Genomic DNA, 16,006 nt, shown 5'->3' with positions numbered 1-16,006 from the left:
GAGGCTAATACACTCTCATAGCACCACCTAGTGTCCATGTAAACTTTTTTCCAAAATAATTTTATTATTGATTTTATATTGATTTTATTTATAAATTTATTTATAATGATTTATTTATTTTATATTTGTTATAGTTTCATTCAATTTATGTTTGGCATAATTTTGTTTTCTGAATTCAGTTTTTCTTTGACAATAATGGTTACTCTAGGTTATAATGGATTATTTTCTATTTTATTTAAAAATAAATATCTACAACTTATAAATAGAATAGGATAGTAAACCTGTTTTATATTAAAAAGCATTGTCATAATTTAAAAAATATTTTTATAGTAGTATTTTTTTGAAACCTGTACCTTCTGCCTCAGGATCAATACTAGGTATCTGTTCTGAGGCAGAAGAGTAGCCATGAATAGGCCATAGGGTTTAAGTGACTTGCCCAGTGTAACATAGGTAGGAAAGTGCCTGAGGTTAGATTGGAACCCAGGAAATTCTGTCTTTAGGTTTGGCTTTCTATCCACGGAGCTGCCTAGCTGCCCCTAATCATTTTTTACATTGTATTACAGTTAAATAATAAAATTGAATATTGTCAAGTGTTACATAAAGGTTGATGAGTGGATCTGGGGCAGAGTTAATTGTGGGTATTGAATCCTATGTGAGACACCTAATATAGGACAGTGAACCCAGAAAGATCACCCACTGCAGTAGATGTTGTTAGAATATATTGAATCTCCTAATCCCAAACTCCAAATGATATCAGTATCCCTGGGCTACAAGTTGAGCAAGGAATCTGTTGATAGATTTGTTTAGCTATCTATGTCCAGTTGAAACCCTGTTCCTTGGTAACACTTAAGACTGACTGTGGATTGAACACAGTTTCTGCAGGATGTAATACTCCTCTTCCCTAAAGATGACAGGATATAATTTACTGAAGCCCATTAGACTTTGATGAAGTTTAAGTCAGTTAAGTTTAAGATGATTTATTGTCTAATAAACTTAGGGAGGAGGAGGAAGATAATGCCTGGGAGAATGGGAGTAGGAAGTCCTTAGCTGTTCAAAGCTAATTAAATTATTGATGAAACTTCTAATATACTGCTGATCCCGGTTTGGTTGGTAACAGCCTGGTTGGGCCAGAGAGACCCAACCTAAAGTCAAGGTTATCCTGCTGAATGAGATGTTCTTCTTGGTTAGTGAAATTCAGGAACAGGGATTAATGAAGTAGATTTGTAGTTGGTTGCTGGTTGCTGGTTGAATAAAGCTCACCTAAGGCCTACCCAAACCATCCTTCCAACCCAATATCTGAATTCTGAGATCAAGTGGCTTCAAATTCCTGGCTTTTATACCAGAGCCTAACTGCCTTTGGCTCCTGCCAAGCTCCTGCCAGGCTCGGTTCATTCCACATTCTAAGCAGGTAACTGTCCATCATCCTGACTTCAACATGGCTATCAAATGTATTATTATGCAAAACAAATGAATCATTTAGCAGTGCATGCAATTGCAAAACAAATGGAGTTCAAGCTCTCCAGAGCCAGGAATCCAGAATTTTGTTTTTTTAACCTCATTAATATACAGTTGGGAGGGAATGAAAACAGGACGAAAGGGTTAAGACACCTAGTTTATTACTGGAGGAAGATATCTGGAAACAATGAAGTGAGGATGGGGGTTGGCTGGAGGGGACAATTGGGAGACAATTGGGAGACTCTAAAGAGAGAAGGAAAAAGAATAGTTTATGTGATGGGCAAACTTTTTAAAGAGGGGGCCAAAGGAAAGGAAATGCTCATCTGTCAGTCTGTTTCTAAGGCAACTCTTTCGAAATTTCATTGTATTGTATCCTACTCATTGTATTTCGTCAGATTAGGAATAATGTGGTGAGGCTGGACAGAACATTTCCGGGGGCCACATCTGGCCCGCAGGTCCTAGTTTGCCCATCACTGGTTTATGACATTCTTTAAGTCAGGTGACTGGTGTTGGGGTAATCTCCTAACATCTCCAAAGTCAGGTGACTTTGAGACTTATCAAAATGGTGGATAAGGGCAAAATGGAATCAGTGACATTTCTTTTTTAAAAATTAGCATTAATTAAAAAAAATTCAGCCCTTCCACCTTCCCACACCACAGAAAGCAAGATATAGATTATGCCTTTAATGTTTTCACTTCTCAGTTTATTCTCTGGAGGTTATTCACAAGTTATTCTTCAAATATTAAATCTGAGGATATATATAATATTCTTTTAGTTCTACTCATTTAATTTCACTCTTCATTATCTCATGTAGTTCTTTCCAATTAAAAAAGATTAATCTGCTCATCACTTTTGCAAGGCATTCCATCACAAGCATATACCGTAATTTGTTTAGCCTTTCCCCAAATGATGGACATGCCCTTGATTTCCAGTTCTTTGTCACCACAAAGAGAGCTACTATAAATATTTTGGAATATATAGCTTTTTTTCCTCTTTCCCTGATCTCCTTGGGAAATAGACCTAGCAATGCTATTGCTGGGTCTAAGGATATAAATAGTTTTATAGTTCTCTGGGCATAATTCCAAATTGCTCTCCAAAATGGTTCTATTCACAGTTCTATCAACAGTGTATTAATGTCCCCACTTTTCCACATTGCCTCCAACATTTGTCATTTTAGCCAATCTGATGGCTCTGAGATGATACCTTAGAATTGTTTTGATTTGCATTTCTCTAATCAGTAATGATTTGGAGCATTTTTTCATGTACCTATATATGACTTTGATTTCTTCATCTGAAAACTGTTCACATCTTTTGCCCATTCATCAGTTGAGAGATTGCCCTTATTCTTATAAATCTGATAAAGTTTTCCGTAGATTTTTGTGACAATTTCCCACCAATTTTCTGCTTTTCTTCTAATCTTGGCAACATGTTTTATTTGTACAAAAACTTTATAATTTAATGTAGTAAAAATTCTCCATTTTATACTTCACAATACTCTCCATCTCTTGTTTACTCATAAATTTCTCTCCTAGTCATAAATCTGATATGTTCCCTGTTCTTCTAATTTGCTTATGATACCTCCTTTTATGTCTAGATTATGCATCCATTTTGATCTTATCTTAGTGAATGGTGTGAGATAATGGTCTATACTTAGCTTTTGCCAAACTGTTTTCTAATTGTCCAAGCAATTTCTATCAAGTTGTGATTTCTTATCTCAATAGCCTAGATCTATTTCTGTCAAATTCAAGGTTACTATAATCTTTTGCTACTGTTTGTTGTATGCCTCTTCTATTCCACTGATCTACCTTTCTATTTCTTCACATCAGATTTGATAATTCCTACTTTATAATACAGTTTAAAATTTAATGCTGCTAGTTTTCCTTCCTTTACATTTTTTTCATCAATTCCTTTGCTATTCTTAATCTTTCATTTTTTTTCCAAATAAACTTTGTAATTTTTTTTCTACCTCAATAATATATGTTTAGGTAGGATTGTCATCTTATATTGGCTCTGCCCATCCATGAACAATGAATATTTCTTCAGTTATTTAGATCTGACTTTTATTTGCGTAAAAAGTATTTTATAATTATGTCCTTCTAGTTCCTAAGTTTGTTTTGGGTAGTATACTTCCAGGTATTTTATTCTTTCTGTGGTTAATTTAAATGATGATGATTATCTATGAGAATTTGGCTACTCTCAGCAACGCAATGATCTCCAATTAATTTTTACTTTGTGTTTCCATGGTCTCTGATTTACATATAATTTTTATTGCATTATGATCTGAAAAAGATGCATTTAATATTTCTGCTTTTCTATGTTTAACTATAATGTTTTTATACCCTAATACATGTTCAGTTTTTGTAAAGTTACCATGTATTGCTGAGAAGGTATACTCCTTTCTATTCCCATTCAATTAGATATCTATCATATTTAACTTATCTAAGTTTCTATTCATCTCCTTGACTTTTTTCTTATTTATTTTTGTTAGATTTATCTAGTTCTGAGAGGAGAAAATTGAAGTCCTTTACTAGTGTTGTTTTGTTGTATATTTCCATCCATAACATATACATTTTTGTTTAAAACTTTAGATGTTATAACGTTTGGAGCATATAAGTTTAATATTGATAATACTTTATTATCTATGATAACTTTTAACATTATATAATTCCTTTGTTTATCTCTTTTGATTATGTCTATTTTAGCTTTAAATTTGTTAGAGATCATGATTGCTACCCTTCCTTTGTGTATGTGTATGTGTGTGAGCTGAGGCATAGTATATTCTGTTCCACACCTTTATTTTTACTCTATGTGTTTCTCATTTTTAAACATGTTTCTTGTAAATAGTATATTGTCAGGTTTTAGTTTTTGTTCCATTCTGCTGACCAATCCTATTTCTATGTTACAATTATTGTAGTCATTGCATATATTGTTCTCTTGGTTCTGATTATTTTATTCTCATTAGTGTGCACAAATAGTAGCTAATAATAAGTTAGTCTTTACATAGGACTTTAAGGTTTGTAAAGCCTTAAGCTGAAGCTATCACCCGACAAGAGGTTATCCATAATGATCCTGGGAGATCATAGCACTTACAAATGAACATTACAGATATTATTTTATTTTATCCTCACAATATCACTGAGAAAAGTGTGTAAGTGGAAATTTTGTATCCTTTAGACTTTACCTCCTAGAATTCTTCCCTCGTCCCCAAAGTCCCTTTTCGTTTCTGTTTATGTGTCTTTTATGTGATTGTATATAAATTTTGGGTAACGCCTCTCTCATGCTCTTTTCCACATGAGTTGCTTGAGTGAGTGCTCCCCCTGTTTCTCTAGCCTTTTTAGTTTCCTTTTGCTTCAAGTTAGGTATTAATAAATCTTATTAAATATCATACTTGAAGTATTGGATGTTAATTTTAAAATCTATAAAAGGTTGTTATTATTATACTCATTTTATAGATGAGGGAACTGAGTCTGAGAGGCCAAATGATTTGACAGCTCACATATCTAGGAAGTGTCTGAGGACAAATTTGAATTCAAGTCTTCTTAATTGTAGGTTCCAAACTATCCATATATCTGCTCATTTCATAATGCATGGTAATATTCCATTACATTCAGCTACCCCAGGTTTTTTTTTTATTTTTGTTTTTAGCTGTTCAGTTAATAAATATCTACTTTATTTCCAGTTCTTTGCTCCCACAGTGTGCTGCTATGAATATTTTGGTCCATGCTAGACTTTTGCTTCTGTCTATGACTTTTTTGGTGCTTATTTGCAGCACTGAGATTTCAGACGTTTGCTTCTGTCTATGACTTTTTTGGTGCTTACTTGCAGCGCTGAGCTTTCAGAGTATTGCCAATTTAGTTATTTTTCTTGTATAATTCCAAATTTAAATCTGGAATAGTTGAAATGCTTCACACCATAACAGTATGTCTATCTTCCCACAACCCTTCAAATACTGACTTCCCAACTTTTGCTATTTTTGCCTTTTTGGGGGGCATGAAATAAAACATCCAAGTCATTTTGATTTGCATCCCTTTTGCTAGTAGAGATTTGGAACATTTTCATATTGTAACATATAGTTTGAACCAATCTTTAGGAAAATATTTTTTACTAACCTTTGACCACCTATTAGTGAATGCCTTTTACTATCGCATATGTTATCCCCTGAGTATTTTTCACATTAGACTTTTATGGGTGATATTGATGTAGTTATTTTTCTACACTCTGCCATTTCACCTAATTCTATCTTTCTTGATTTTATTTATGCAAAGCATTTTAATTTTATGAAGTCAAAATGGCCTATTTTATCTTTTATGATCTCTTTATCAGTTGGTGGTTAAGAATGTCCTGTCAGTATGACGAAGAATGCTATCCACCTCTAGAGAAAGAACTGTTGGAGTAGAAATGCAGGTGAAAACATATGATTTATCACTGTTTATTGGGGTATATATTTTGGGGTTTTGGTTTCATAAGATTATTCACTGATAAACATGAATAATATGGAAATGTTTTGCATGATAATACATATATAACTGAGATTGAATTGTTTGTCATCTCCAGGACGGGGAAGGGAAGAAAGGAGGGAGACAATATGGATCACACAACTTTGTAAAATTAGTGGAAATTTGTTATTAAAAAAAAAACCTCAAAAAAGAATATCCCCTCAGTTCTATCTGTGAAAGGAACTGAATATCAATCATTCATATTGTTTTATGGTGTGACTTATGATATTCATGTTTTGCATGCATTTTGAGTTTATTGTAGAATGTGGTGTAAAGAATCTGTGTCTTTTGTTTTTTATTAAAAAAAAAACAAAAAAACAACTCCTTACCTTCAGTTTTACAGTCAATATTGTATATTGGTTCCAAGACAGAAGAGTGGTAAGGATGGGTAACGTTAAATGATTTGCCCAGCTAGGAAGTGTCTGAAAGACAAATTTGAACCCAAGACCTCCTGTCTCTAGTCCTGGATGTCAATCCACTGAACCATCTAGCTGACCCTGAATCTGTGTATTTTAAAAATATTTAGGAAGAACATTCCTCTTAATCTAATTGACTAGGAAATGTGTCAGTCAGGTAGCTCACTGGTGTTGTTATTCCCATGCAGCTTTTCATTGTGACCCTGGTTCATGAAACTTGACTCACAATAGCATGAGAAAATGGTGCTGTCCAGCAGAGACATGGACTGTCAGCACCTGGCTGGCCAGATAATTTGTCTTTGAGAACTTGATGCTGTCACCCAATAGGAGGTGAAAAGACTCCATTCACAGTGAGGGAACCTGAGAGAACAGACCACTTACCTGATGAACACACAAAGGAATCTCTTTTCTTTTTCTTTTTGTATTAAATTGTTTGCCAAGCAGTTACATGCCCTGGATGATTATGGGACACATCTCCCTCAGTGAAGGCTCTTTCCCAGTATGCTCAGCCCATGAAGTCTTCCTTCCATTAACTGGAAATAATGAGCTACTGCAGAACTCGCCATATTCTCATTAGGAATAAGGCCTGCTGCTCACGCAATCTGTTCTGAGAAGATTCAGTCTTATTCAAGGAGTAGCTACTCTAAAGAGCTGTACTGCTTTGGGGCATAAAAAGGATGAACATTTTTCTTGAATTTTTATTATAGATATGATGACCATAAGGAATCATAAATATTTCCTTATGAAACTGTGAATCTTTATTATTAATGTGAATGTGGTTTAAAAAAGTATTTAATAAATTTAACTTCCCAGATCATCTGTGTTCCTGTTCTTAACTTCCTTCTATTGTCTAATTTTTTCTTTTTTAATTATGAAAAACATAAATAAACATGAATATTTCCAAAATCAAACAAACAGAAAATGTGTTCTCTACGAACCCATGAACTTAATTTGAAGTTCCATTATATGAAGTTCTTTGACAATGAATCTCTATTATGTATGGCTTGGGTTTTTTAGTGTCAAAAAAGATTTTTATTTTATTTTATTTTTTAAACCCTATCTTCCGTCTGGCAGAAGAGTGGTAAAGGTAGGCAATGGGGGGGGGTCAAGTGACTTGTCCAGGGTCACCCAGCTGGGAAGTGTCTGAGGCCAGATTTGAACCTAGGACCTCCCATCTCTAGGCCTGGCTCTCAATTCACTGAGCTACCCAACTGCCCCCCCAAAAAAAGATTTTTAAAGGAAGAGCACTGGGATTATTGACTTTGACCAGTAATTGCATATTAGCTTTTATTTTTTGATTTTTGATTCATTAATTTTTTTTTAAACCCTTACCTTCTAAACTAGAATCAATACTGGGTATTGGTTCTAAGGCAGAAGAGTGGTAAGGGCTAGGCCATGAGGGTTTAGTGACTTGCCCAGGGTCACACAGCTAGGAAGTGTCTGAGGCCAGGACCTCCCATCTCTGAGCCTGACTCTCAATCCACTGAGCCATCCAACTGACCCAGTATATTAGCTTTTAAAGTATAATTTGGCACCAGTGCAGGATTATAAATCCCATATAAGATTGTCCTAATGAATATAATTTTTTTTTAAATCCTTAACTTCTGTGTATTGGCTCCTAGGTGGAAGAGTGGTAAGGGTGGGCAATGGGGGTCAAGTGACTTGCCCAGGGTCACACAGATGGGAAGTGTCTGAGGTCAGATTTGAACCTAGGACCTCCCGTCTCTAGGCCTGACTCTCAATCCACTGAGCTACCCAGCTGCCCCCATGAATATAATTTTAAAAGAACAACATCAATATATGATCATCAACTCTCATCATATAGTTAGGAACTCTGCTATAAAAACATTTATTCTTTCACTGATATAGAACATGCATAACATTTTAGGAGACCGAGCTTCCTTTTAAAAGACATTATAAAAGGATTTTTATATTATAAAATAATTTTTAATTATTTAAAAATAATTTTTATATCATAAAATAATTTTACACATTATAAAATAATAAATATTATAAAATAAAATATACAATAATAATATATTATAAAATGATTTTATATTATAAAACAATTTTATATATTATAAAATATGGTAAACATTTAGGTTTCAGTTTTGGGGAGGGAATTGTGCCCAACAAATGCAAACTACTATTCTAAAAAAATCTAGTTCTGCTGATTTGGAAACTTGGATCTGGCAAAAACCTACCTTGGAGTTAAGGGAAAGTGGTCAGGGGAGCATTTATCTAATTATTATAGCTTTTTCCTGGCACAAAAGACCCAGGTATACTTTGTGGGGTTTCCCTCATTTCTTTCTCTGGTTTTTCTGCTGGTTCATGAATGTGTAACTCTGACTAAGACTCTAAATTTAGTCTGTCATTTTTCACTGCTAATGTTAGATATTTAAAAGAATCTTTTAAGTGAATCCATTTGTTGTGTTGAATAAACTCCTACAACTTGTTTTGTAAGTTATTTTGTATGTTGGATCTACATAGGATATAGAACTGAAAGGGATTTTGGAGATCCATTCTGGCCCCTTTATTTTAGAGTCGGAAACGGAACTCTAGAGGAGCTAAGTGACTTTGTCAAGGTCACACGGATAGTAAGTAGGAAAGCCAGGTTTTGAATGTGGGTCCCCAGTCTCCAAATCAGAGCTCCCTTACCATGCTAAAGGTGCTAATTAAAAATTTTTAAAATTAAGTTTCATTATTACTAAAAAAATTAGCACTAGGATTTATTTTCTTTCCATCATACTTACTTCCTACTCCCAACCCTCACAGGGGGAAAAATGTAAAAATAAAAACTCTTATTAAAAATTCTTATAATAAATGTGCATAGTTAAGGAAATAGATTTCTTTATTGGCCTTGTCCAAAAAAATGTCTCATGTCCATTCCCTGTCAGGGAATGGGTAGAATTCTTCAGATTCAAGTTTTTAAATCTTTCAGAAATGCTTTTACAATGTCGTCTTTATAGTAAAATTGTTTCTTGTTCCTGTTCACTTTACAGGCCTTTCCCGTTTTCTCTGAAACTGTCCCTTTTGTCATTTCTTATGTCACAAAGGTATAATAATAAAAACAACAGCTAGCATTTATATTTCTATAGTGCCTACTACATGCCAGGCACTGTGCTAATTACTTTATATTATCTCATTTGACCCTCACAACAACCCCAGGAGGTAGATGCTGTTATTGTCTCCATTTTACAGATGAGGAAATTGATACGAAGAGGTTAAGTGATTTACCCAGGGTCATACAGCTAGTAAATATCTGAGCAGGGATCTTCCTGACTCTAAGCACTATGGTGCCATGGAGTTGCCTCTATTATATTTATATATGATAATTTTTCAGTCATTCCTCAACTGAAGTTAGTTTTCAGATCTTTACCATCACAAAAGAGCAGCTAAAAAACTTGTGTTGCTGTAGCTCCTCTGATCTCTTGGATATATCTTACAGTCAGAATATTATGCCAGAAATCCAAAATGAGTTATCTTGCTGTAGCGTCACACAGTGACGGCACAGTTTTTATTTCACCAGCTTTAGCCATTTCAAACTCTTGGACCCTTTCTTATACTTGGTTTCTACTTTAGTCTTCCTATCAGCATCTACTGTTTTTTCTTTAACCTTTTTTGATTTTGGCACCAAACTTTGGTAAGAATATGGGATGGTATAATTTTCTCCTCTTCTTACTGTGGCTTTAGGGAGACAAACTCCAAAGCTAGTATTGTAAAATTAAAGTGCGATACTGCTAGTAATATTATTTGAGCTGAGAGGAATTATAGATATTTAGGTACTACAATCATTTAAAGCTGTTAGATTGGTCTTTAGAAATATATATTAGATAGAAATTTAAATCTACATTCTTTGGAATAACAGGGAGAAAGTGATTGTATAATATTTGAATCAGAGTATACTATTAAACATTTGCAACTAATCTTTAAGATGGAAAACATTGAAAAAAACCATCTTTGATTTCAGGGTGATTAAAAAAAATCCCTTATATTCTGAAAATTTCACAGTCATCACTAGATTTTTAGAGTTTTTTTTGTATTTTGACCACTTTATAATTTCTCTTTTGCCACTCCATGGTTCACTTGCTCATATGTTTTTAGATATTTTGATTTGTTAAAGCTGAGTTTCTGAAAACAACAACAACAAAACTCTAATTTCTAGGCTGAGTTTTAGCCCCTTCTTGTTTTGTGCAGAATTTTATTTAAAAAGAGTTTTCTAACATTTTTCCATTTTCGTTTGTTACAATTTTGTTTTGCATATGCCCTGGAAGAAGAGTTGCTGTTGGATTTAGCTACCTTTTATTGTCTATGGTTTGGCTGGACAGAAGGCTATCACACATCTTCATAAAATTGTGAAAAATCTTCAAATTATATCCCAGGCGTAGAGTGTGTGTTGCCCATGTGGTTTATGTGTGTCCACGTAGGTCTGCTTAGACGTGATTCTCTTAAGATCTCCTTTGCCCACCCTGCTAGGAGGGGAGCAGAAGGTTGAGGCCATAAGGCTGGCTGCTCTTCTCTCCTCAGAGAGGAGGTACTGTGCTATCATTAAACGTCACCCTAAAAATTTTAATATAGGGAAAATAATTTTGATGTTCAAGTCACTTTTCTGATTGATATCTCTTAATGAGAGGAGTTCCCCAAGATTTATATATATATATATATGTTTCCAAAGGCTTGCCTCTCTTTACATCAGATGCCAGTTACAGAAAAGAAATATAATGAATAGCAGATAAACTCAGTTTGTTCTAGCTAATGGTAAACAGAAATCAGAGAAATTATACACGTTAGACTATAACAGGAAATTCAGAGTAAATGAGTTGTCCCATTTGGAGCAAGTTATCTCAGCTCTACCAACTGAGTATCGCTGATCTCACCCAAGGGAAAATTCCCTAAAATCTCTAGTGTGTTTCCCTGGAAATAGCTGCCACTCCTAGGATTGCTGGTTTCTCGCAGAATCCCTCTTTCTCATCAGAGATCTCTCCCTGAAGAGAACCCGGAATCATTTGGGTCATCTTTTGAAGCCAGAAGCTCTAAGATCTCTCCTCTCCCAAGATGTCTCCTCTTATAACTCTGTCCCTCAGGCAGGCATGGAGAATTGAGTAATTCTCTACCTAAGAGGAGTCTTTGTGAAATGGACTTAACTTAGGGTTACACGAGTATAGGAATGAAACAGGCTATGAACATCCCCTTCTTTTTATTCGTCCTGTGACTAGAGAGGAAGTTTTATTTTTTATTTTTGGACAAGGCTGAGGTACTGCTGGTGGAAGTGGATGTCCCATCTGGTAGGGACTATGACTGCCTTAGAAGAGCTGGATTATGCACCAGGGGTAGACCAGAGAGGAAGTTTAGATGGTAATTTCAATAAGCCTGGGCAGAAGCAACGTCCAGGAGAAGTTTATTTTTTATTTTTATATTTTATTTTATACATTTTATAATTATATATAGAAATTTATATATCATATATGATGCAATCATATTATTTTATATTATATAAAATGTAGTCTATGTTATGTGATATTTATAATTTACAAATTATAATTAAAAAATAAAATTATATATTTTATATATGTGACTCAGTCTTTAACACTGATCTGTTTCCAAGGCTTCCTGCATATGCTCTCTTCTCTCCCCAGACACTGCCATCACTGGAGCAGACCCTCATCATCACGCCATGCCTGGACTATTGCAACAGTCTGCTGTTGAGTCCACCTGCCTCACCTCTCTCCCTCCATCCAGCATTCAGCCACTAAAGTGATTTCTCCTAAAGAGCAGGTTTAATCATGTCACACCCCCTCCTCAATAAACTCCAGTGGCTCCCTATTGCCTCCAGAAGTATAAAATGTCCTGCTTAGCATTCAAAGCTCTACTTTGCCTCATCCTGTCTTTCCACTCTTCTTATCCCTTCCTCTCCCTCTCTCATCTACTGTTTGGTCCAGTGACACCGGCTTGGCTGGTCCCCAAACAAGACCCTCCCTATTATATCTTGTACCCTTTCTCTGGCTGTCTCCCGTACCTGAAACATTCTTCATCCTTCTCTTGGACTGCTGATCTTTGATAGGAAGCTTTAGCCTAATTCCAGGGACTTGCCTCTGAGAATGATTTCCTATCTGTCCTTCCTATAGCTTGTTTGTACATATGCTCGATGTCTCCCCCATTGTATCATGAGCTCCTTGAGGACGGCTTTTACCTCTTGGTGTATCCTCGACACTTAGCATGGTGCCCAGCACATCGCGGGAGCGAAATAAACTGTTTATTCATTGATTCAGTCCATTCCCTAGAGAGAAGGGAAGTTCCATGGTTTCCCTGGTGCCTGCCACCCCCATGGCCTGGCTGTTTTTCTCTAGGACCTAGCAGGTGACCCCGAAACAAGAATACTTAATCAGGGATTTGTGTCAGTGTCTGGTTGGAAGTCGGGTTGACTGGAGAACCTGCTGTGACAGCAGGTGCGGTTAGTCCCTCAGGAACGGACCTAACTTCTTGGGTAGATCCAGTCTTGCCTGTTTCAAGGTCTTGCATTCCTCACGCCCATGTTTGCAGATGCTCGGCCAGGCTGGGCAATTTGAAGCAACGGATTGAAATGACCGTTTCTAATCGCCAATGTGTAATTTGTGTGTGTGTGTTTGTGGAATGAAGGAATTGGCCAATCCAATCACAGGTTGGATCACGAAAGAATCCCTCAGAAGATGATGAAAGGTGTTGTGACAATCTGGGGTTAATGATGTTTGTATTTTTTTTCTAGCTTGAGACAGAGAACTACCCAAAATCAGAGACCTTTTCTTCAGCAAATTACTTGGAAGATAAATATTCTTTAGATCATCAGAACTCAAAAATGATTGGGAATAAAACAACATTGATATTTATTTTTTTTATTATTTATTTTTGCTTTATTTTTTTTTAAACCCTTAACTTCTGTGTATTGGCTCATAGGTGGAAGAGTGGTAAGGGTAGGCAATGGGGGTCAAGTGACTTGCCCAAGGTCACACAGCTGGGAAGTTTCTGAGGCCGGCTTTGAACCTAGGACCTCCTGTCTCTAGGCCTGACTCTCAATCCACTGAGCTACCCAGCTGTCCCAACATTGATGTTTATATTCATCCAATATTAGATGTGGAGAGGCAGGTTTTTCTAGATACCTATTTTTTCTTTGCTGAATTTTTTTAAAAATTTATTTATTACATTAAAATTCCTAGGGGAACTCCCTCTTTTCCTCTTTCCCTTCCCTTCACTTGCGAAGGTATCATTTGACAAAAAGATAAATGTACATATAAAACTATGTCTTGCTTATTTCTATTTATCAGTTTTTTCTCTGGAGGTGGACATACACAAGTCATTTGTCAAACAAAGTTTCTTTTGCTGTATATAATGTTCTTTTTGGTTCTGCTCTTTTCACTCTTCATAATTTCATGTAGGTCTTTCCATTTTTTGAAACCCTTACTTTATGTCTTAGATTCTAAGTATTGGTTCCAAGGCAGAAGAGAAGAGTGGCAAGGTTTAGGCAATGGATGTTAAGAGACGTGCCCAAGGTCACACAGCTGGGAGGTGTCTGAGGTCAGTTTTTACCCCTGCGTCCTCCTGATTCCAGGTCAGTGGATAGAGCCACCTAGTTGTCTCTCATGTTTTAAAAATCAACCTGGGCAAGTCACTTAACCTCCATTGCCTAGCCCTTACTACTCTTCTGCCTTAGAATCAATGCAGATTATTGATTCTAAGACAGAAGGTAGGTTTTTTTTTTTGGATTAATTTTTTATTTTTAGAAAAATTTTCCATGGTTACATAATTCATGTTTTTACTTTACCTTTCATCCCCTCAAACTCACCCCCCAGTATCCCTACTTTTTCACATCCTCTCCAACATTTGTCATTTTGCTCTTTTATAATTTTAACCAATCTTTTAGGTGTGAGATCATATCTCAAGGGTGTTTTGATTTGCATTTCTTTAATCAATAATGATTTAGAGCATTTTTTCATTTGATTGCATGTAATTCTGATTTCTTCATCCAAAAACTGTTCATATCTTTTGACCATTTATCAGTTGGGGAAATGTCTCATATTCTTATAAACTTGACAAAGTTCTTTAATTATTTGAGGCATGAGACCTCTGTCGAAGAAACTCTATGAAATTTCCCCCTCAGTTTTCTGCTTTCCTTTTAATCTTAGCTACATTAGTTTTATTTGTACAAAACCTTTTAAGTTAATATATTCAATTTTACATCTCACAACGCTTTTTTTCACCCTTAAATTCTGTGTATTGGCTCCAAGGCAGAAGAGTGGTAAGGGTAGGCAATGGGGGTCAAGTGACTTGCCCAGGGTCACATAGCTGGGAAGTGGCTGAGGCTGGGTTTGAACCTAGGACCTCCTGTCTCTAGGCCTGACTCTCATTCCACTGGGCTACCCAGCTGCCCCTCACAATGATTTTTTCTCTCTTGTTTCATAAATTCTTCTCCTATTCATAAATCTGCCAGGTTATATGTTCCCTGTTCTTGTAATTTGATTATATCTCCTTGTTTTTCTAGGTTATGAATCCATTTTGATCTTATCTTGGCTAATGGTATAAAATATTGGTCCATATTGAGTTTCTGCCTAATTGCTTTATGCTTTTTCCAATAATTTTTAGCAAGTAGTCAATTCTTTCCCCCAGACCTCGGATCTTTACTTTTGATAAATCCAAAGTTACTATAATCTTTTACTACTGTTTGTTGTATGTCTATACTATTCTACTGATATACTTTTCTATTTCTTAGCCAGTACCAGATAGTTTTGGTTATTGCCGCTTTATAATAGTTTAAAATCTGGTACTCCTAAACTTCCTTCCTTTACATGTAAAAAAAAATCCTTTTGATACCTTTGACCTTTTGTTCTTCCAAATGAACTATTTTTTTCTAGCTCAACAAAATAATTTTTTGATAATTTAATAGGGATGACATTGAATAAGTAGATTAGTTTAGGTAGGATTGTCACTTTACTTTTGGCTCTGCCCACCAAAGAACAACCAACATTTCTCTAGTTATTTAAATTAAAATATTAAAGTAAATTTAAATAAAGCTTTTATTTGTATAAAAAGTGTTTTATAATTATGTTCTTATAGTTCTTGGGTTTGCTTTGAGAGTTGTACTCCTAGTTATTATTCTATCTATGATTATTTAAAATGGGATCTCTCTTACTATCTTTTCTTGTAAGGTTTTATTGGTGATATATAGAAAAGCTGATGACTTATGTGGGTTCATTTTATATCCTACTACCTTACTAAAATTATTGATCATTTCAACTAACTTTTTAGTTGAATCTTTAGGATTTTCCACATTAACATTTGCCATCTATAAAAGGAGATGGTTTTATTATGTCTTTGCCCATTCTGATTCCTTCAATTTCTTTTTCTTCTCTTATTCCTATTTCTAGTACAATATTAAATAATATTGGTGATATTTCTACTATTTCTAGTACAATAGTAAATAATATTGGTGATGAAGGACATTCTTGTTTTACCCATCTTATAGGGAAAGCTTCTAATATCCTCATTAGAAATGTTTGCTGTTGGTTTTAGGTATATACTTCTTATTGTTCTAAGGAAAAATGCATTTATACCTATGCTTCCAAGTGTTTTTAATAGGTTGTATTTTGTCAAAAGCTTTTTTTTTCTTTT

Source organism: Gracilinanus agilis, chromosome 3 (assembly GCF_016433145.1).
Source record: "Gracilinanus agilis isolate LMUSP501 chromosome 3, AgileGrace, whole genome shotgun sequence".
Lineage (NCBI taxonomy): Eukaryota > Metazoa > Chordata > Mammalia > Didelphimorphia > Didelphidae > Gracilinanus > Gracilinanus agilis.
This window is presented reverse-complemented; position numbering follows the sequence as displayed.